This window comes from Gopherus flavomarginatus, chromosome 11, assembly GCF_025201925.1.
Source record: "Gopherus flavomarginatus isolate rGopFla2 chromosome 11, rGopFla2.mat.asm, whole genome shotgun sequence".
NCBI lineage: Eukaryota > Metazoa > Chordata > Testudines > Testudinidae > Gopherus > Gopherus flavomarginatus.
In genome coordinates, this window is record NC_066627.1 from 347,136 (window position 1) to 370,057 (window position 22,922).

General features: G+C 49.0%; 1 protein-coding gene across 1 annotated transcript in view; it reads right to left on the reverse strand.

The window, feature by feature from the left end:
- Window positions 1-21,872, reverse strand: part of LOC127031394 (putative olfactory receptor 10D3) — a 60,775-nt gene extending 38,903 nt beyond the window's left edge. Inside the window, exon 1 of the mRNA XM_050918164.1 lies at window positions 21,812-21,872. The gene's annotated coding sequence lies outside the window, so the exon portion shown is untranslated. The remainder of the gene's footprint in view (window positions 1-21,811) is intronic.
- Between the last annotated feature and the right edge of the window lie 1,050 nt (window positions 21,873-22,922).

Consider the following 22,922-nt stretch of genomic DNA (forward strand, 5'->3'; position numbering starts at 1 on the left):
TGTCAGCACAGACAGATATTGCAGCAAGAGGGAGGGATGGACAAAGCAGCGGGCTGGGTGGCTAAATGGATGCATAAACAGACGTGCAGCAGGAAATCTAGCTAGCTATTTAGATACTGGGTCAGGAAAGCGAGGGAGCTCAATAATGAAGCATGAAGACTGCTGAGAATGAGAAGAGACATTTTTCCTTCCTCCATATTCTCATCAACAAACACTCAAATATAAGATTGTTTGGAAGGAATCGCGGTCATTTCCGACACAGCAGAAAACATCACTTCCTTGTGTATAAGTAGCCTGCGACACTTATACTTGCGGATTATTCATTTTAACACATGAAATCTACTGACGACCATAAGAATGCCCATACTGGGTCAGACCAAAGGTCCATATAGTTCAGTATCCTGTCTTCCCACAGTGGCCAGTGCCAGGTGCCCCAGAGGGAATGAACAGAACAGGGAATCATCCACTGATCCATCCCCTGTCACCCATTTCGTTACCGTACTTTCACTGGGGTTACATTTCAGGGGAGGGAAAAGGCTCATCCTCTTCAGCAGTTTGTGGCACTGATATAATATAGGCAATGTGGCTGCCTCTGTCTGTAGTCCTGGGGGCCAGGGCCATCCTTAGGCATAGGCAGAATAGGCAGCCGCGTAGGGCCTCACTCTGCCTGGGGGCACCACTCTGCAGGCAGCCCAGACAGTGTAGAAGCAGGGCTGCTGGGTCCTAGAGAGAGCCGGATGCAGCACAGTCTGAGGAATGGGATTGGCTGCTGGGGTCTCTGGGAAGGGGAGGGGGTAGGGTTGGGAAAGGAGCTCACCTGTGAGTGTGACTCTTTCCCCCCGGCTGAGGTCAGGTGAGGCAGGCTCTGCGGCTCTGGAACCAGTATCCTTTGTTGTCCCCCATAACATCCATTCTTCTCCCACCCGCCCCATGGAGCACCCCCTCCTTTCTCCCTCCTCCCCAGGAGCACCCCTCTCTCTCTCCTCCCTCCCCTCCATCAGGGCTGGGCTGGGTGAGGTGCTGGGGGGGAGGGGAGGCTGCCTGCCTGCTGAGGAATGAAAGTGAAAGTAACTCACTTCCTGGGCAGCGAGCCAGGACTGGAATGTCACACAGGGCTGGGTTGGGGTTAGCCAGATGTGTGAAAAATCAGGACAAGGGGTTGGGGTAGGGTGAGCAGATATCCCTATTTTATAGGGACAGTCCCAATTTTGGGGTCTTTTTCTTATATAGGCTCCTTTTACCCTCCCCCCCCCGCCCCCACTGCCTGTCCTGATTTTTCACACTTGCTGTCTGGTCACTCTAGGTGGGGGTAATTGGTGCCTATATATGACAAAGCCCCAAATATCAGGACTGGCCCTATAAAGTCAGGACATCTGGATCTGGCCACCCTAGCTGGGGAGCACCTCTTCCCCGGGCTGGCAGCTGCCAGCGATCCGTCTCATCCAGGGGGAGCTGCACAGGGCAAGATGAGCTGCTGTGGCTCCATGGGTGACCTGTCTGAGATCAGATGCTGTGCTAACTTCACCATGGTCCGTAAGGCTGGTGGTCGTGCCCATTGGCGTGTGATTGCACCTGAGAGTTTGCTACTGCTGTTGCCACTCTGCACCCCAAGAGGTGGATTTTGGGGTCTATTGCAGCTGTTGGACCAGCAGGCTGGGGGGTGAGCCAAGCATGAAAGCAGTACTGTGTTGCCATTTAGACTGTCATTTAACAACTTTGTTTGCCAAAAATTCTTGCTAACAATCCTGAATCCAGTTTCAATATTTTTTTTAAATCAATATCTTAGCCAAAACCAGAAAATTAAGTTGTTGACAATTATTAGTGACAGGTTTGGTTTGAGGCAGGGAGTGGGCCAGTTTTCATCAGAGAAACAAAAAATGTTGACTGACTTTCCTATAGCCTGTTACTCCTGATAAGAACCCTCCAACAACTGTAATATGCTCATCTCCTTTCTAGTGTATAAAGCAGGGGTCGGCAACCTACGGCACACGTGTCAAAGGTGGCAGGTGAGCTGATTTTTGATGGTATGCAGCAGCAGGCTGAGCGGCTCAGCCCATCACTGCTCTGGGGTTCCGGCTGCTGCCCTATTGCCAGCTGGGATACCAGCCATTGGCCCCACTCAGCACCTGCTGCTGGCCTGGGGACCCCCAAGGAACCCCTGGCCAGCAGTGGGCTGAGCATGCTAGCTGAACCACTCAACCTGCTGTCAGCCTGGGGTTCCATTCACTCAGCTGGCAGCGGGCTGAGTGGGCTGGTGGCGAGCTGAGCAGGGCCGGTGGGGGGTTGAGTGGCTCAGTCTGCTGCCAGTCTGGGGTGCCAGCAGCACTCAGCCTACTGCTACTCCGAGGTTCCGGCTGCCGGCCCCTTGCCAGTCAGGAGCTCAGCCGCCAGCCCCACTCTGCCTCCTGCCAGCCTGGGTGAGCAGAATCCCAGGCTGGTAGCGGGCTGAGGGGGGGTTGGCGGCCGGGATCCTGGCTGGCAGGAGTTGGTGGTCAGAACCCCAGACCAGCAGCGGGCTGAGCAGGGCCTGGGATCCTTGTCTAGAGTTCCAGCCACCAGCCCGCTGCCGGTTTGGGGTTTCATTTACTCAGCTGGCAGTGGCCTGAGCAGGACCGGTGACCAAGACCTCAGATCATAACAATACTTTATTTATATAATATAGACATAGAGAGAAACCTTCTACAAACATTAAAATGTATTACTGGCATGAGAAACCTTAAATTACAGTGAACTTGGCACACCACTTCTGAAAGGTTGCCGACCCCTGGTATAGAGTGACCATATGTTGTACTAAGATTCTCCTGCTTTTTTTTTTCCCCTATGAGTCAGTATAACTTTTGCCAGCCCAGAAGTTGGGCAGCCAATGTTTTACGTTTTCACAATGTTTTCTCCAACTTTCATAAAGTAAACACATAGTTAATATGATTTAAAAAGGCCAGGGACACTTCTTTGTGAAGAATCTGTACAGCAGATCATGCCCATAGACGATCCAGAAAAGAAATTTGAGGTTGAATTTTTTAATGTTGTGATGGATAAAGCAGTATCTGCTGTTGATGAAAGGTTTAATACCTTGCAAGTACACCACGAACAGTTTGGATTTTTGTATGACATAACTAAATTCAACGAAATAGGAAAACAAGAGCAACTAATGACAAAGTGCAAGAATCTAGAGAACCTCCTGAAACACGGTGATAGTTTTGATTTAAATGGACTTGAACTGTATGAAGAATTGAGTACACTGTCATCAATGTTGCCACATGGAAAATCGGTGATGGACATTGTAGAGTTTATTCATACCCGCAAACTTGTTGACATATATCCTAATGTGTACATTGCCACTCGTATTCTACTGACAATTCCTGTAACAGTAGCATCAGGAGAACGGAGTTTCTCAAAACTAAAGCTCATTAAAAACTATCTCCGCTCTACTATGAGTCAGGAACACTTAACTGGTCTTGCTATTCTTGCAATCGAACAAGACACGACTTTGTCTTTGTCATACGATGACATTATTACTGATTTTGCAGCCAAAAAAAGCCAGAAGATTGCTTTTAATTAAAAACAAATCTTTGTTTCAATACCTCTTCATATAAATTTCCAATAAAATTTTGATAAATAAAAAAAAATATATTATTTGCATCATTCTGTCATATCAGAATTTTTTCTATAGTGCTGCTTCTTTAGTGCTAGTCCATCAGCATTACAGTGTGCTTAATTAAGTTAAACTGGTTTTAATAACGTGAATGTGGCAAGTTTTCCAATACTGTAAGCTTATGTTTGTGTTGCTAAGAGCAGATCAGGCACAGGGGCACCAGTTTAATAATCTCGCCTAGGGCACCATAAATCCTAAGGCCGGCCCTGCTGGGGGCCATTCACACCCAGCAGGGATGCACATTTCAAAGACGCATAAAACAGCTGAGCACCCAACTCCCCTAGTCCCCTTTGGAATCTCTGCTGAAGTGAGCAGGGGAGCCTGCTGTTGAGAATGGACAAGTCCGATGGGCACAAGGAGTGAGATGCGAACAGGATGGTTTCTGTGCCCATGTCCCTCTGAATTTAGAGCAAAAAATGTTTCTATTATCAAGGGGGATATTTGAGGAGGGGGAGGGGCAGGTAACCTTCAGATTGTGAGCCAGATTGCGGCCCAATTTAAGGCAGGCCGACAGCCCGAGCCCATCCAAGGCCCGTGCCATCTCCAAATTGCACCCATCACTCAAGCTGCCCCCATAGCCCCACTCTTCCCCACAGCCCGTCTGTGTCTGGAATCCAGGCTCCACCTACCCACAGCACCCACTTGCTCAGAGCAGTTCTACAAAGTGACCCCCTGGGACTCATTTCCCAGCTGTGTTAGGCTACCCGGAGCTACAGCCTGCGGGTACCAAAGAGACTCCTAGTTCAGGAGGCGGAGCTGGTAAATTTGCCCCAGAGGGAGAAGTAAATCTACCTGTGATGGGGCTGAACCTTTTGTACTGAACGGGGAACCCCCAGCGATACAGCTTCTTTGCTGAGGGACAATGGGGAGACCCTGGAAGCTGTTTCCACACCTGCTGCTACTGCTGGTGAACATTTCCTGTAAGTCTGGGGGCAGGAGATGTGACAGAAGATGCTGAACGTGCTGGTGGATTTAAGAGACAAGGACTAATTCCCTGACTCTCCCTTTGCTTTGCTAGCCAGGCACCATTCTCTGTATTGGATGGGGATACAGGACTCCTGGGTTCAATTCCTAGCGCTTGTCTGCTGGAGTTCCTTCCCTTTTGTGTGCCTCAGTTTCCCCTCCCACCCTTTGCTTGGCTATTTAATCTGCAAACTCTTTGGGACAGGGGATGTCTCTTACTGTGCCTTTGGGAATCTCACTGACAGCAATAATCTAAGGAAAATAGGAGTCGTGGACCAGATGCAAAGACCCTGGAAATGAAGAGAAACTCCTCTGGGCTTTGCCTCTGGCCAGTGTGTGAACGGAACAGAGGTGCCCTGTCATCTATGGGATGTGTCTTTTCTCTTCTGCCCACAGGGGGGGGGCTGCCAGGGTGAGGTGCACCAGAACCTGTCTGCGGTCACTCGGGAAGGGCAGAACGGCAGCATCGCTTGCCACTACAAGATAAGCAATTTCAGGAGTTTGCAGTGGTTCAGGCAGCTTCCCGGAGGACAGCCTGTCTCCCTGCTGATTTTGGTGTCCGATGGGAAACAAACCAAGGAGCCCAACCTCAGCGCGGAGCTCGACAAGGGGAAGCAGCTGAGTTCCCTGTACATCAGAGAATCACAGCTGGGAGATGCAGCCACCTACTTCTGTGCCTTGGGGACACAGTGACACAGGAGCACTGGCAGCCTGTGCAAAAACTCCCCAGCTAGAGGGTAACTGTCAGGCTGGCTGGCGGCACAACAAGACCTACTTCTTACACAGTGCATCTCTGAGCGTGCTTCGCCTTCCTTGTCACGGTCAGACCCCAGCACCCTGGTGAGGCAGGGCAGTGAGAGGATCCCCATCGCACAGATGGGGAGCTGAGGCAGAGAGAGGCTGAGGAGGAAATGCACTTGGGGAATACCTGTTAGGGAAAGACCTCCAAGGCAGTGGCCCTCAACCTTTCCAGACTAGGGTTCCCCTTTCAGGAGTCTGGTTTGTCTTTTGGACCCCCAAGTTTCACCTCAGTGAAAAACTACTTGCTTACAAAAATCAGACCTAAAAATACAGAAGTGTCTCAGTCACACTAGTACTGAACAATGGTTGACTTTCTCATTTGTACCATGTAATTATAAAATAAATCAACTGGAATATAAATATTCTATCTACATTTCAGTGTATAGTATATAGAGCAGTAGAAAGAAGTCATTATCTGATGAAATTTTAGTTTGTACCAACTTCGCTAGCGCTTTTTAGGTAGCATGTAGGCAGATAGCTAGATGAATTGGTACCCCCAAGAAGATATTTGTGTATCCCCAAGGGTAGGCACGCCCCTAGTTGAGAACTACTGATTTAAGGAGCCTGGAGGTTTGGAGGGAGGAAGAAAACTAAAAGATAAAATATAAAAACAAATGGAAAGAAAGAAAGAAAGAAAGAAAGAAAGAAAGAAAGAAAGAAAGAAAGAAAAGTGATGGGTGGATTTATGGATACATAGGGAGGGAGAGAGACAGGCATAAGAAACAGAAATGGAGATACATTAGAAAGAACGATCATCTGTGGCTCAAAATAGCCCCCTTTCTTGGGGGACCATTAGACACTGAGGATTAAACCGAGACTGATCTCCGGTTGCCACAAACTGCACCTCTACAGCACAAGGCTGAGACAGCGGCAGAGTGTTTGTGCATAGCTGGCACTGCCCACTCCCATGAAGTCCAGCTCTGGGGATAACCCCTTTGTCCAGGGGGAGGCAAGTCAGACTGTTAAACCCAGCGACAAGGGAACTATGGAGCAGAGAGACAAAAGGTACCAATGGTGACAACCACAGCGGGATTCACTTCAGTGTGTACGTCTCTGGCCAGGAGGGGGGCAGCATTTCTGACGAAGAGGAAGGAGATTGAGGTCAATACAGTTGCACCTGTCTATTGTGTCTGTGCCCGGCAGAGGGCAGCTTTCCCCTAAGACACCAGAGGCAAAGGGTTACTCCGGGGCATGGTTCTGTTTTTCTGAGACTAGGGGTTTGTCCCTGATTGGCTGGGCTCATTAATGTGTCTGATCCCTCCAGCAAAGAGGGACAGATTTTGCATTGCTCTCCTGGAAGCAGGGGAAAAGCACCATCCCTTGGCCTCAGTGCGCTGAGGGTAACCCGGAGCAGCAATGAAGGGGCAGCTGACAGCCTTGTCAGTGATACTGTCCATTCAGTTCTACTATAAGTCTAGGGGCAGTTTGTCTGTCTAGACTGTGAGTGTGTCAGGGCGGGGGCTTTTCCCCACGGTGTCTGTGCAGTGCCCGGAGTAACAGGATCTCAGTTCCTGGGGGTCTCTGCAGCATCCGGCACAATGCCCCTTCCCCAGCTCAGTTCAGTTCTGTTGTATGTTTGTGGAGGTTTTGTCTGTTGAGCTCTGGGGAACAGGAACTGTCTTGTATTCGGTGTCTCTGCAGCGCCTGGCACAAGGCACTCTGATCTAGGCTGGGTCCCCAGGTGCTATAATGATAACTCATGGAGTTTAAAGCCGGCAAGGCTCTAATCTGACCTCCTGTTCCCCGAACAGGCCACAGAGTTGCACTGAGTTACTCCAGTACTGAGATAATAATAATGTGGGGACGAGGAAGGTCTGGTGCTTTAGCTACTAGAAGTGAGCTCATTTCCTGGCTCCACCAGAGACTACCTGACCTTGGGCAAGTGACTTAGGCTTGGATTTTGGAAGGAGACCAACAGAGTCAGGTGCCTGAATCCCATTGAAACTGCAATATGCGTTGAGTGCCTGGCTCCTATGAAAACACCCTCCCTGATCGCCCAGTGCCTCAGTTCCCCAGAGCAGGACCCTGAATTCATCCAGCAGTTCTAGTCCCTGATGACCCAAGAGGCCTCTCCATTCCCCAGGAGATGCTGTGCTGAACATAACAGGAACGGAGCAGGCACTCAGCTGCTGCTTAACAGGGTAGGTTTGTTGTCTTTGATGGAGCCGCATAGATTTACACCAAGGCCCATGGTATTAAGAGATTCTGATTTATTTTGGCTAAAGAAGGAACAGTTATAACGAGCAACCACTGGGGAGGATGAGGGGCTGATGAGAACAGACCAAGCTCATCTCTTGCTTCTCCATTTGCCTTTGTCTACAAGGGTGAGCTGCTAAATTGAAGTGGATCAGAGTCCTCCATCTCTGACCAGATCCCAAGGGGAGATCTCCATTCTGACCTGCAGCTACTCAGCAACAGTGTCCTACGTACAGTGGTACAGGCAGTTGCCTGGGGAAAGTCCTGTCTTCCTGCTGAGCCTGTATGAGGATGAGAATGTTATCCATGGCCCAGATTTCATAGCCGAGCTCTTGAAAAGGGAGAGACGGAGCCATCTACTCATTGACGGTTCTCAGCTCGCTGACTGAGCCGGCTATTTCTGCACTGTGGAGACACGGTGAAACAAAAGTGGCCGCCCTCCTGTACAAAATCTTTACCTGCTAGGGGGCAGCGTTGTGCCTTGAAAGACGTGTGTTGGAGAGGAAGGTAATTGCATAGGTCTCTGCAGTGAGTCTGTGTTTTGTCTGGGAGGGAAGGGCCTTGTTGCTGATAGGGCGAGAACGGAGGTGTCTTGCCTCTCAAGCAGGAGAAATGCAAGTAGATTAAGAAAGCTCCAGGAGAGGACGAGGAGCCTGCAGGTGATAAATACACAAGGATCCAGGAATCCTTCTAGGTCCCGGGTCACAGAAATGAGGGGCAGTGCAAGGAAGAGGTGTCCTGGGGCCCTACTAGTAATCCTGGTCATTCATCTTTACTGTAAGTCCCGCGGCTGTTTAAACCTCTTGATAATAACGGGAGCCAAGATTCTCAGAAGTGACGAGTGATTCTGGGTGCCCCCGTTTCATAGATTTTAAGGCAGAAGGCAAGACTGTGATCATTTAGTCTGACGCCCTGCGCCCCAGGCAACTTCCCCAGTGATCCCTGTATTGGGCCCCTGCCCTGTGTTGAGCTGGAGAAAGACATCCAGTCTTGATCTAAAGACTCCAAGCTGGAGAATCCACCCACTTCCCTAGGTAAGTTGCTCCAATGGCTAATTACCATTACAGAGGTGGCACCTTATGTCTAGCCTGAATTTCTCTAGCTTCAGCTCCCTCCATCGGCTCTCGTCATGCCTTTGTCTGCTATATTAAAGAGCCAGTTACTCAGAAATCTCCTTCTCACCTAGATGCAGAGAGACTGGGATAAAGCTACATTTTAAGAATTATTACAAGAATGGCTTAAATCATCCTGTAGTCAGACGCTAGAGCATTGTCCTATAACTGATGTTCCTGAGCTGAAATCAGATGTCACTAGTATTTGTATTACCTCAGTGCCCAGGAGCCCGAGCCATGAACCAGGACCCCACTGAGCAAGGCATTGTCCAGACACGGGACAGGAGATTCCCTTTCCCAGATACCTTACTGTCTAATTAGCCTAGACTACAGCTCACACTGAAATCCCATGCACACGTCATTCTTGGCATCACAGTCTCAATCATTCCTGTCGCTCTTTTCTGGCTGCCTGGTGACACAGCCTCTGATAATCAGACTCTACGGTGTCTCGTGTTGGGCACCCAAGAATCATGAGTCACTTTTGTAAATCTTAACCCAGGGGAGGTGATGAATGCCAGAATAATGTGAAAATGATGCTTTCTTCTGTTCTCCTGGGATTTCGGGATGACGGAGGGACCTGATTCATTGATCATTCTGTTTATAAATCTCAATTCCCTTTCCCACTAGGTGTAAGTTGCCAGGTTAATGTGGTGCAGAGCCCGCTCTCCCTGAGCATCTCTGAAGGACAGGACTCCAGCCTGACTTGCAGTTACTCCGGCACGGTGAGAAATGTGCAGTGGTACCGCCAGGCCCCAGGGGAAAGCCCCACCCTCCTGGGGATTCTGTATAAGGATGAGCGTGCCACGTGGGGGCTGAATCTCAGAGCTGAGCTCCAGATCACAGAGAAGCATAGTTGCCTGAACATCACCGAGGCGCAGCTGCAAGACGCAGCCACCTACCTCTGTGCAGTGGAGGCACAGTGACACAAAGGGCACCCTAGCCTGTGCAAAAACTGTAGGCTGGAATTGTCAAAGGTGCCTAAGGGGGCGAGGTACCCAAACCCCATTGAAATCCAGCGAGAGTTGTGCACCTAACTCCTTGGGGTCCTTTGAAAATCCCAGCAGACGGATCAAAGAGTACAATTTCCAAAAGTGCCTAAGTGGGTTAGGAGCCCCTTTTCAGAAAGGGCTTAGGGGCATGTTTGTAAAAGTATTTAGGTGCCTAAAGACGGAGATAGGTGCTAGTGGGATTTTCAAAAGTGCTTAGGTAACTAACTTCTGTTAATAAAGTTCCTACATGCTTCTGAAAATCCTGCTCAATGCTGAGCTGCTTCTTTAGGTGCTTAAATACCTTTAAAACCTGTCCCTTAGCAACCTGAGACTCTGATAGTCAATGAGATTTAGGATCCTATGTGATGTAGGTACTTTTGAAAATGTTACCCTATGTGCAGAAGCAGTGGATAGATTGCACCCTGGGCTTTCCTCTGATCTCAGGAAGATCAGGAAGTAAAGTTTTGCAGATCTTGGTCTGAAGCCTTGAAATTTCAGGAAAAGAATTGATCTTCGGACCCTCGCTGCTCAGTTTTTCTGCTGAACCACAGTGCATAGCTGATCATGCTGTTGGTAGTGACGTATGCTGCAGGGCCGCCCAGAGGATTTAGCGGGCCTGGGGCAAAGCAATTTCGGAGGCCCCTTCCATAAAAAAATTACAATACTATATTCTCGGGGGGGGGCCCTGTGGGGCCCAGTGCAAATTGCCACACTTGTCCCCCCCATGGGTGGCCCTGGGAAAAATAAAGCTTCTGCATCTCGGCACAAATCCAGTTTTGAGAAAACTTCTTTACAAGGTATCACTAGTTCTCAGCATCAGCTAGTGCTAAAAGGCACTAAAGCTCATTAAAAGGGTTCGACAAATATGTGCCATCAAACCTGTTTCTGGATTGAAAACTAGGGTTTTTTAAAAAGCAGAAAAAAATCACGGACAACATCTGCTTTCCTTCAAAATTTGTTTTTGTTTTTTTTTAATTGAAAAGCTGAAATTAGTCTGCCATAACCTAAATATGGTTTGAGGTTTGAGAAGTGTGTGGCCAAATATCTGCTGCTTGCTTTGTTTGATTGTTTAAAGAAACAATAAAAAAAACTGCTTAAAAAAAATCCAAAACTTTTTGAACCACCTCAGCTTGTGACCAAACGCCTGAGCCCCTCCAGTCAGAGATTTTCCCAGGTTTCTGATACTCTGCTGGCTTCCTTGACTCATATCTGTCTCCATAACTTTGGGTTCGTTTAGGTTAGAATATAAGAACAGCCATACTCGGTCAAACCAAAGGTCCATCCAGCCCAGTATCCTGTCTACCGACAATGGCCAATACCAAGTGCCCCAGAGGGAGTAAACCTAACAGGCAATGATCAACTGATCTCTCTCCTGACATCCATCTCCACCCTCTGACAAACAGGCTAGGGACACCATTCCTTACCTATCCTGGCTAATAGCCATTAATGGACTTAACCTCCATGCATTTATTTGTTCCTAGAGACTGGCTCCATGGGGTCCGTCACAAACTGGAGACAGTTACTGTGGGTTTGTCTTTAGTATAGCTTATGTACATACTCCACGAACTGAGCATTTGAGCTTGTTCCGAATCTGGGATGAGCCTATGTTGTGAAAACTGAAATGCTCAAAATAGCACATGCATGTGAATGGACATGGGGTGTTAAAATTAAATTACCCCAAGAGTTCTCAAACTGGGGGTCAGGATCTCTCAGGGGGTCACAAGGTTATTACTGGGAGCTGCAAGCTGTCAGCCTCCACCTCAAACCCGGCTTTGCCTCCAGCATTTATAATAGTGTTAAATATATTAAAAAGTGTTTTTAATTTATAAGGGGGGGGCCACACTCACAGGTTTGCTATGTGAAAGGGGTCACCAGTACAGAAGTTTGACAACCACTGAATTAACCCCTCTGGAGTCTCAGGAAATATGGGGGGGAGGTCTCCCCTGATGGGGTTGGGAAGGAGGTAGGTGGTGTAGGATATTGCTCTTCTCATGTGATCCCTCCCCCAGTGGCTAATTTTAAGTGAAGCTACCCTCCCCTGACATGAATCTCCCTATGGCACTGAAATTAAATATAGACTATAATTTGGCATTTGAGAAGTGAAAGGGATGGTAGCCCTAATGGAAAAGCTAACAGCTTGGCTCTTCTGCAAGCCTCAAACTGCTGAATGAGCTTTAGGGTAGGGAAGGCTGTGCCTCCCAAACAGCCTGGGCCTGACCCCTATCTGACCCCCACCCACTTCCTGCCCCCCAACTGCCCACCTCCCTCAGAATCCCTGACCCATCCTGCTCCTTGTCCCCTCACCATTCCCTGGAGACCCCCACCACCACCCACCCCTGCTCCCTGTCCCCTGACTGCCCTGACCCCTCGCTGAGTCCTGACACACCCCCGGAACACCCACAATCCAACCCCCCCATTCCCTGCCCCCTGACTAACCCCCCCAACCTCTGCCCCCTCTCTGTGCCCTGACTGTCCCTGGGACTCTCTGCCCCTTAGCCAACCCCCCTAGCCCTGGCCCCTTACCCTGGGCTCCCCCTCTCACTCGGAGCCTCAGCAGATTCAGGAGCTTCGCTCAACAGAGGCAGCGTGTCTCTGCCGGGGCCTGAGCTCAGCCCTGCTCAGAGCCGCGTGGTCAGGGGACGCGGCTGGGAGCTCCAGGCTGAGTAGAGGGAGCTGAGTGCCCCCTGACCACATGGCTCTGAGCGGGGCAGGCTCAGGCCCCCGCCGGGGACACGGTGCAGCTGTTCGGGAAGCTGCCTGATGGGCTGAGGCTCCGGGAGAGGGGAGGAGACGGGGCAGGGTGGGGCCGGTGAGGGAGTCTCAACCATGCTCGTGGGGGCCCCTGCGGAGACAGGGGCCTGGGGCAAATTGCCCTGCTTGCCTCCCACTCTGGGTGGCCCTGGTATGCTGTGAGCATGGGTGGCGCTAGGGAAACCAGATGCTGATTGTAATAGCATTTGTTTTAACCACTGGAATAAATTGCCTTAGGGGGATTGTGGAATCTTTTTAAGAGCAGGTTAGACAAACACCTGCCAGGGATGGTCTAGATGGTGCTTGGTCCTGCTTTGAGTGCAGGGGAGTAGACTTGATGGCCTCTCAATGTTCCTCCCAGTCCTATGATTCTATTCTATCTCTGAGGTTGTCCCCTATTCATGATAAGGGAAAGTCATCAGCTCTAAGTAATGGTGCAAGTTTCCATTGGAGCGATGTCTGCAGTTCACCTGCTGGGGATGTGGCCCATTGACCTGTCAATGGAGCTATGGCCGATTGACACCAGCTCGGAGGTGGTTCGTAATCAGTAACATGAGATGATCCTTGGTTTCTGTAACATCTTGGATTTATTTTCTCTTTCGTACGCAGGGGGGAGCTGCCAAGTGGAGGTGCATCAGGGCACATCAGTGGTCACTTTGGAAGGGCAGAGCAGCAGGATCTCCTGCCGATACAGGCTCTGGTCCTGTCCAGTTTGCATTGGTTCAGACAGCCCCCAGGGCAGAGTCCTGCCTCCCTATTGATGCCGTATCAGGGTGAGAACACCACACAGGGCTGGAATTTCACAACAAGCTCTTTCCAGACAAGAAGCTGAGCTACCTGCATATCAGCAACTCCACGCTTGGAGATGCAGCCAGGTCCTTCTGTGCAGTGGAGACACAGTGACACAGGGCTATGCAAAAGCTCTGCAGCTGAGCTCCAGCCACATTTATTAATAAGGGGGCTTGCAAACTTAGCAGCTGCTTCTCTACAGCCTCACCTGGATGTTGCCCTTCATACTAGATGCCTGTGCTATGCAGGGGATCAGACCAGATGATCATAATGGTCCTCAAAAGTATATTTATTAGGGAATGTGGGAAAAAGCTCCCCTTTTCACTAAACTCTCCTGTGATAAGGAGAAAGACATTCACAATCGTAGCCACCCCTGTTTTCCCCTGAAATAAAGACAAACAAACACAACCTCCTCCAAGCAGAACTTTGTATGACCTGAAACAGAAGATGTAGAAACTTCCTGAAGTCCCATGAGGAATTTGTGATGTGGAGTAGCAAGTCTGAGCTTCCAGTGCAAAGCTGTGGCACAAGAGGGCTGACGTGGTCCTTGATGTACAAACAGGAGTAGTGAGTAGAGGTGATTTTACCTCTGTATGTGGCATTGCTGACACCAATGCTGGAATACAGTGGCCAGTTCTGACGTCCACATTTTAAAAGGATGTTGAAAAATTCGAGGAGGTGCCAAAAAGAGCCACAAAAATTATTCAAAAGCTGGAGAAAATGCCAAACAGCGTGAAACTTAAAGACTCAATTGGTTTAATCGAAAAGGTCAAGTGATGACTTGTTTATGGTGTATAAATACCTTCCTGGGGAGAACATTCCTGGTTCTAAATGGGCTGTTTAATCCAGTGGAGAAAGGCACAACAAGAACCAATATGTCTGGAAGCTGAAGCCAGCCAAATTCAAATTAAGCATAAAACACCCAAAAAACATTGAGGATGACTAACCACTGGCCCAAACTACCAAGGGAAGTAGCAGATTCTCTATTTCTTGATGCCTTCAACCAAAGATTGGCTGCCTTTCTTTGAAAGGGTTAGTAGCCTAATGCAGGGGTTCTCAAACTTGGTCTGTGGCTTGTTCAGGGTAAACCCCTGGTGGGCTGTGAGCAGGGCCGGCTCTAGGTTTTTTGCCGCCCCAAGCAAAAAAATGTTTCTGTGCCCCCCAGCCCCACCCCAACTCCACCCCTTTTCCACCCCATTCCAACCCCTTCCCTAAATCCCTGGCCCTGCCTCCTCCTCCGGGTGCACCGCATTTCCCCTCCTACCCCTCCCTCCCAGGCAAGCAGGGAGGGCTGCAGGAAGTAACCTGGGGGGGGGCAGAGGAACCACTCCCCCCAGCTCACCTCCACTCCACAGCGAATTGCATGCATCTCAGCATAGAAGCAGCATGTCTATGGCTCTGCCCCAGACCTTCCGTTTGCTTCTTTGGTTTTCTGGTAGGCTTGTCTGAGCTCCTTAACTTTCACGTGGCACTGTAGCGAATCCCTATTGTGGCCTCTCTGCATCATGGCCTTGTAGATTTTTTCAAATGTTTTGGCATTTCATCTTGAAACGTAGTTCTGCTAGCACGGAATCATCTCCCCATATAGCGATCAGATCCAGTACCTCCCATGCGGTCCATGCTGGAGCTTTTTTTTGATTCTCAGACTGCATGGATACCTGTGCTGATGAGCTCTGCATGGTCACCTGTGCTGATCAGCTCTCCGTGCTGGGCAACAGGAAATGAAATTCAAAAGTTCCCAGGGCTTTTCCTGTCTACCTGGCCAGTGCATATGAGTTCAGATTGCTGTCCAGAGCGGTCACAATGGTGCACTGTGGGATAGCTCCCGGAGGCCAATACTGTCGAATTGTATCCACACTAACCCTAATTCAAACTGGCAATGTCGATTAGCACTACTCCCCTCATCGGGGAGGAGTACAGAAATCGATTTTAAGAGCCCTTTCTGTTGAAGTAAATGGCTTTGTTGTGTGGACGGTGTCACGGAGTGTGGGGAGTCCAGTCCTGCACCCCTCTTCCTGGGACCCACAGTGACTCTTAGCCAGCCAGTAAAACAGAAGGTTTATTGGACAACAGGAACACAGGTTACAGCAGAGCTTGCAGGCACAGTCAGGACCCCCCTCCACCGAGTCCTTCTGGGCTTTCAGGGTGCTTGGATCCTAGCTAGGATCCCCTGAATTCCGCCCATCCAGCCCCAAGCCCAAACTCAAACTGCTTCCCTCCTGCCACCCCCTTCCTTTGTCCCCTTCCCGGGCAAAGGTGTTGACCTTTCCCCTCCCTTACCTAGCTCAGGTTACAGGCCCTGGCATCGTCCATCCCCTAAAGTCCTCCCCTGCTCTCCCACTCCCCACACAGACAGTCCCTACTGCATCACAGACGGATGCAGGGTTAATTCAATTTAATGCTGCTAAATTCAACCTAAAGTCATAGTGTAGACCACGCCTTACATGCGAAGTTACAAGGAGACCACAGACAGGAAAAGGGTGTGTTTGCGTGTGTACGTGTATAGGGGGAGAGGGAATTGCTGCAGCTGGGTTCCTGGAGATGAAAACCTCTAACTGATTTCTGGGAATCAGCAGCACAGTTGTGCTCAGAAATTCACCACAAAGGGGAAAGCTGGAAGACGACACAGCAGACTGTGATCCAACGACTGGAAGGACCTGTAGTGAGACGCACTGCCCCACTCCCCATGAGTGTGGGCTGCGGCAGGCCAGGGCGCCTGCACAGACACGGAGCCAATTAAAGAAGGGCTTATTGTGAGCCAATCAGGGCCCAAAGTGGAGACAGCCAATCAGGGCCAGGCTCAGCCCTATAAGAAGGCTGCCCAGGAAGGGAGCCCTCAGTCTGTCCCAGCCCTTTGAGAGGGAGAGGTTAGGCTCCAAGGGTGGTAGACTAGCACCGGACAGCACAGTGCTGGTCAGGCTTGGGGAGCAAAAGGGAGCTCTAGCCCGGAGGCTGCCAGGCTGCTGCCCTGAAGGGAAGGGCCTAGCGGGTGCAAGGGGCCGTCGGGGAAGCGGCCCAGGGAAGCAGACAGATGAGGGGAGAGAAGGAAGACAGCGAGGCTGCTACTAGAGGGTCCCTAGGCCAGGACCCAGAGTAGAGGGTGGGCCTGGGTTCCCCCCTTGCAGTACACCCAGCCATTGGTTGTAGGGAGCGGCCATTATAGACTACGCCAGATTCCTGACAAGAGGGATTAGACTCAGAGGGTGTGGTTGGACATGGTGACTGGGGTGTAGGACTGCTGATCAACTCCCTCCCCTCCGAAGGGGATGCAGATGGACTAGGGGGCACTGCTGGAGGACAGTGGCCTCAAAGAGGATGCCACTGAGCAGGGAGCAATGCGGGTCCAGAGATGCCAACTGAGGGCAAAATAATGACAGGACGCTACCAGGAGGGGCACTCCACTGGACAGAGCTAATTCTCAGAGGCACCAGTGGGAGGTGCCAGGTGGTGAGTCCCAACTCCGTTACAGGACCTTTATTGAGAGAAGATTTCTGGTAGCCGAGGGTGTGACGTTATCTAATTACAATATAACCATATAAATCACTGTTGCTACCACTATTATATATTTGCAGCAAATGTTGCACAATGGTTGCCGAGTAAGGTGTCTACGAAAAGGTTCTGGTTTGCTGGTTATGATTATGCTATCTGTATGCATGTATCATTTTTGTATGTGAAGTTATAAGGATTGAATATCCACCAAATTTATGGGGATTGTCTGCCCCATGCTTTGCAGTTCACCTTAATTTGAGTGGCCATAGCTATCCCTCACTGGGACACAGTCACAGCCAGATATGACATGTAAGATATCTGCAAAAATGTTATAATTTGCCAGATATGATAATCTTGTTTGAATGTTTGTATCATCTTTGTATTATGAGTTACAGCTATGTATGTCTGTATTTCAAACTTGTGCTGTGCTTCTGGGTGAAACCCCCAAACAGTTTGGCATCAGCACTGCCTAGCCTGCTTGATGGCGCATTAAGGGCCATCAGTTACACAACTGACCCATCGAGAGAAGGCAGACAAACCTTGTGAGTCAGCAAGGCAGGGACATGCCTGTGGACAGAGCTTTAAGGCCTCTGAGTCATGTGCTGGGCAGCTTGTGTTTAAAACAAAGGAAGCAGAGGCCACATGACAAAAGACTATATAAAAAGCAGCTGCACCTTCTCCATTTTATCTTCATTCCTGCTTCTGACCTCTGAAGGGACTTTGCTACAGACTGAAGCTCTGAACAAAGGACTGAATGACCCATCCCAGCTGTGGATGTACTCCAGAGACTTGACTTAAACCAGCAGTTTATTCCATCATTGCTACAAACCTGAACCAAGAACTTTGCCATTACTGGATGTAATTGATTTCTGTAACCATTTTAACTTTCTTTCTTTCTAAAAATAAACTTTTAGATTTTAGATACTAAACGATTGGCATCAGAGTGATTTTTGGGTAAGATATCTATTGAACTGAGTGTGTGGCTGGTCCCTTGTGATCAGAAGAACCTAGTATTGGATTAGACTGGTTGTAAAGAACCACTCATCTGTGAATCCAGTGTTTTTGGTGATATAAGAACTGGAATGCCTGAGGAAACTGCCTTTAAATTTTCTTGTCAGCCAGTGCAGTGAAACAGGAGTTTACTTTTGTGGCTGGTTTGGTATATCTTATAAAAGAATAACCACTAGTTTTGAGTTGTGTCTGCCCTATTTCTCAGCAGTTTGTCCTGAATTTGGTATCCTCAGTTGTGACCCACAAAGGCATGGTTACATAGGGTCTTTAATCTAGCAGAGCAAGTCAGAATGAGATCCAATGCTGGGAAACTGAACAAACTCCCGCTAGAAATAAAGCAAAAAATGTCCAGAGTGAGTGTTTCAGTTACCCATTGCATCAACTTATCTAACGAGGTGGTGGGTTCTTCATCACTTGGATGGTTCAAACCCAGACTGGATATCTCTTTCTGAAGGACATACTATAGCTCAGGCGTAGGGAGCATTGGCTGAAATTCTGTCTTGTGTAATACAGGAGAGCAGATCACAAGATCATAATGGTCCTTTCTGGTCTCACAAATCCATGAACCTGCTGAATAAATCCCTGGTTGCGAAGGCTGGAATTGTCACAGGCTCCTCCCGGTGTTAGGCACCCACATTCTATTGAAATTCAAGGGGGATTTAAGTGCCTAACTCCCCACAGACCCTTTGAAAATCACAGATGAAATTGTGCTGTTGATCAGCAAAAAGGCCTATGCACCACGTAAATCTTAGTTCAACCTTCAGTGCATAATTTAATTTGTGCTGGCCCCTCTGAACGAGGGCAAACATCACTGTATAAAAAGACGTGCTTAGGCAGAACTGAAAAAAGTACCTTCCAGAGTTATACTGATACTGAAATTTTCAAAGGATGATCAAATCCCATTGAAATTAAAAGGGCTTTGGGCACCTAGCTATCTTAGTCTTCTTTGGAAATCCCATCCTGCATGCCCAATCCCTATTAATTTTAGGTATTAATTAACCTGCCTGCCCTTAGGAAGTCTTCACAGTTGCAGCCTGCATTTTCAAGTCACAAGTAAATATAAGATAGATTGAAAGTAGAATGGTACCCATAACCCAAAACCAAAAGTGAAATAATAGAACTGTTTGAGGACCCAGTGTGTGTGTTTATAAAGAAAATTTAATAAAAGTGTGACCTGTCCTTGTCTGGAAGGAAATAGCAGGTTTGTGTTGAAGTGCTGCCACCTAATGGCTGTTTCATCCTGCATTCAGATATACAGAAAGACGGTATAAAATTGTCCTGAAGTTTTCCACCACTGTTCTACTAGACTGATGTCAAACATCAGCATAAATCCTCATGTCATCCAGGACATTTGACCTGTAAATTAGATGTATAATCCAGTATATTCTGGACACAACCATACCCACTCTGTTTGATTAAGAGTTACTGCACACAAAGAGAGAGGGGGCTGCCAGCTGGACATGTCACTGTTGTTTTTCAGTATTTGTAGTGAGTTAGAGCATTTGTTAGCATTGCTTACCTCCTTTTTTCAAGACTTCAGAAGAGCATCAAGATAGATAGATAGAGGGAGTGTCTGGGGATAAATATAGATAGATATGGAAACTGCATTTTACAACAGATTGATGTATGGATAGATGATGAAGAGGGACGGACAGATAGATATGGAGAGATAGGAGAATTAATAAATTAGAGTCAACTGAAGAAAGAAAGGTAAATAGATACAAATATAGACAGGGAGAGAGACATAAGAACAGCCCTACTGGGTCAGAGCAAAGGTCCATCTAGCCCAGTATCCAGTCTTCTGACAGCGGCCAATGGCAGGCACCCCAGAGGGAGTGAACAGAACAGGGAACCATCAAGTGATCCATCCCCTGTCGCCCATTCCCAGCTTCTGGCAGACAGACAGACATGAAGTTAAACAGGTGCTGTAACACTCTGACATACATCGTTCTAATCTTGTCAATTTATTTCCCTGCAGTCTCCTGCTGTGAGCCCCTGTTGGTTCAGAGACCTGGGTCACTGGTTGTTCAGGAAGGAGATGTCTCCACTGTGACCTGTACTTACACCGGTGCTTACCAAACCTTCCAGTGGTGCCAGCAGCTCCCCTGGAGTGGGCTGGGCCTCCAGTGACTGTCAGTGCTAGGGAGAAAGCCACTGACGGGTGGTTCATGGGAGAGCACCTGGAGGATTTGAAAGCATCTCTCAGCTCAGCTTGGACTCCCAGCTGGGGGACTCAGACCCCTACTTCTGTGGGGTGGAGGCACAGTGACCCAAGCTCGGCTCTGTGGAAAAGCCTTCATCCACTGCAAAGCAGCTTGGTGGGGGAGATACATATGCAGACGTCCCCAGCTGGTGTGAATGCATCATAGCTCAGCTGGAGTCAGTGGGCCAGATCCCCAGCTGTTGTACATAAACACAGAGAAAGTCCCTGCCCCCAAGATCTCACAAGCCACATGAGAGAGAGAGAGAGAGAGAGAGAGAGAGAGAGGCTGAAAGTGGAAAGAGAGTCACAGGGACAGGGAGGGGGTTTCCCAAGGTCACAAATCCGGGGCTAGAATCTAGCAGCCCTGAACCCCATTCCAGCCGGCTACTCACCAGACCGTACTGCTTGTCAAATGCAGTGACTTTATTGGCATCACTGTGGGCTTACACTGACGTACCCAGATACAGGGCTGGGAGTCCCTAGTGCTGTTCTTTCCCACTGAACACTCCCTAAAACACATGGCCACAAAATTTAAAAACAGGTTAATCCTGGAGGGAATTTTTCTTTAGGAAATGGAATTTTACAGGGAAAAGTCCCTTCTCTGGACCACATGGCATCATCCAGCATTTGCAGCAATGGAAAAATCCACCGGCAGCAAAGGGAAAAATGTTCCCAGCTTTTGGAACAAGCAGCTCACTTGGGAAAGAGATGGTGGGTAAGTTTTCTGTTGGCCCTGGGTCTCTCTGCGGTTTGGGCTGTTGTCCTCCAGAAGGTGCCACAGCACAAGCAGCATTGCTCTCTATAGACAGGATGCACCGGTTTATTTCAGCCACTGGTTTCCCGTGGTCTAGTTCTCCTGCCAGCCCCCTCCTACGTGGTGAGGCCTGTGGGGGGCTCAGCCAGGGGTACTGGAGCAATGTGCACAGTGGGGTCCTGGGAACCATTGAACCAAACTGTGAACCTGGATATGATGGAAACCACATCAAGCCAGAGAGTGTGGCACCCCCCCTCTCCTCAGCACCCTTAGTTCCAGCATCTACGGGCTCAGCTGCAGGGCAGGTATTGAGGGGAGAGGAGGGGACATTCATACTTGGCAGCAGGAGTCACTCACACCTCCAACTGTGACATCACTGCCTGATTTCTAATCTTCACCATTCAGACAAGGGCTCTCCCCTCCCTCTGCCCAGGGCTGCAGGTGGAGGACAGAAGCTGCCGCCTGCGTGACTCTCTCCCAGGCTGCTGGAGAGAAAAGTGGCAGTGCCCTGCAGAAGAGCTGAGCTGCTGAGGCGATGGCCATGGTCCAGGACTCAGCCATTGTGCTGATTTTGCTTTTCAGTGAGTAAGATTCCAATTCCCATTTCTGAAAGATTCTCCATGTGCCTCCCCCTTCATTACTGGTGCTGAGAGATTAAACAGACCTTCCTCCTCCTCCTCCTCCTCTGCAAGAAGCGATGCTCTCAGGCAGGGATTTAGGTGCTCAAATCCCACTGGAATTGAATTTCAATGGAATCTAGGAGTCTAAATAAAGAGGAGGGTGAGCTGTTGTTCTCCATGTCCACAGAGGGTGGGACAACAAGTAAGGGCTTAGTTTGCAAGAAAGGAGAGTGAGATTAGTGTTAGGAAAAACTTTCTAACCATAAGGAGAGTTAAGCTCTGGACATGTTAAGTAGGGAGGCTGTGGAATCCCCATCACTGGAGGGTTTGAAGATCAGGTTAGACAAATACCCATCAGGGATGGTCTCATGGCCTCAGCACCAGGGGAAGAAATACACGAACTCTTGAGGTCAGCCTGACATTTCCATGATTCCATTAAATCCCTTCAGCTCCTTTAAAAATCCCAGAACCAAGAACTCACCTCAGTGACAGGATCCTCCCACTAACCTCTCTTTCCCCTCTCCTTGTGCCAGGCTCCAGCATGGAAGATACTGTAACTCAGACCCAGCCTTCAGTGTTAGGGGCGGAGCATGCGTCTGTTTCCCTGGACTGCACTTATGAAACTGTGGCTAGCAGCTATATTTTTTATTGGTACAAACAGTCCCACAGGCAAAAAGTTATTTCTTGGCAACATTCTGGAGGAGAAAAGAGGAATGCGGCAGGGGAGAGATTTTTTTTCAATTTGGAGAAATCCAAAAGCTCCGTCAGTTTGAGGATCACAGCTTTGGACTTGGGGGACGTGGCCATACACTTCTGCGCTTTCAGTAGAGATACACACAGTGTTGAAATTAATAGGGAGCCCTGAACAAAAACTTGACACCTCTCCGCTACTGTAAGAAACTGACTCCCGCAGGTGAAGTTAGGAGATGAGCACATGCGGGAAAGGGATAGGGGTGGGGGTAGAGGGCTATGAAGTGAGGTGAGACCTGCCACAGCTGGCTTCCTGGAGATTAAAACCTCTTCCTGATTTCTGGGAAAAGGCAGCACCAAAATGGTACTCAGAAATTTGCTGCAAAGAGGAGATGGAACGAGACAAAGGCAGAAAAATATCCCATGTCTGGAAGCCGAGGTGAGACAAATTTAGACTCGAAAGAAAGTGCACATTTTTAACAGCAGGGGTAATTAAACACTGAAACAACTTACCCAGGGAGATGGTTGATTCTCCATCATTTGAAATCTTTAAATCATGATTGGGTGTCTCTCCTCTGTGTCAGCCACAAACTATGGGCTGGGTGCAGGAATCCCTGAGGATCATTATCTGGTCATGTTCATGAAGGAGGTCAGACTATATCAGTGGCTCTCAAACTTTTTTACTGGTGACCCCTTTCATATAGCAAGTCTCTGAGTGTGACTCCCCTTATAAATTAAAAACACTTTTTTATATATTTAACACCATTATAAATGCTGGAGGTAAAGCGGGGTTTGGGGTGGAGGTTGACAGCTCATGGCCCTCCATGTAATAACCTCGCAACCCCCTGAGGGGTCCCAACCCCCAGTTTGAGAACCCCTGGACTAGATGATCACAAAGGTCT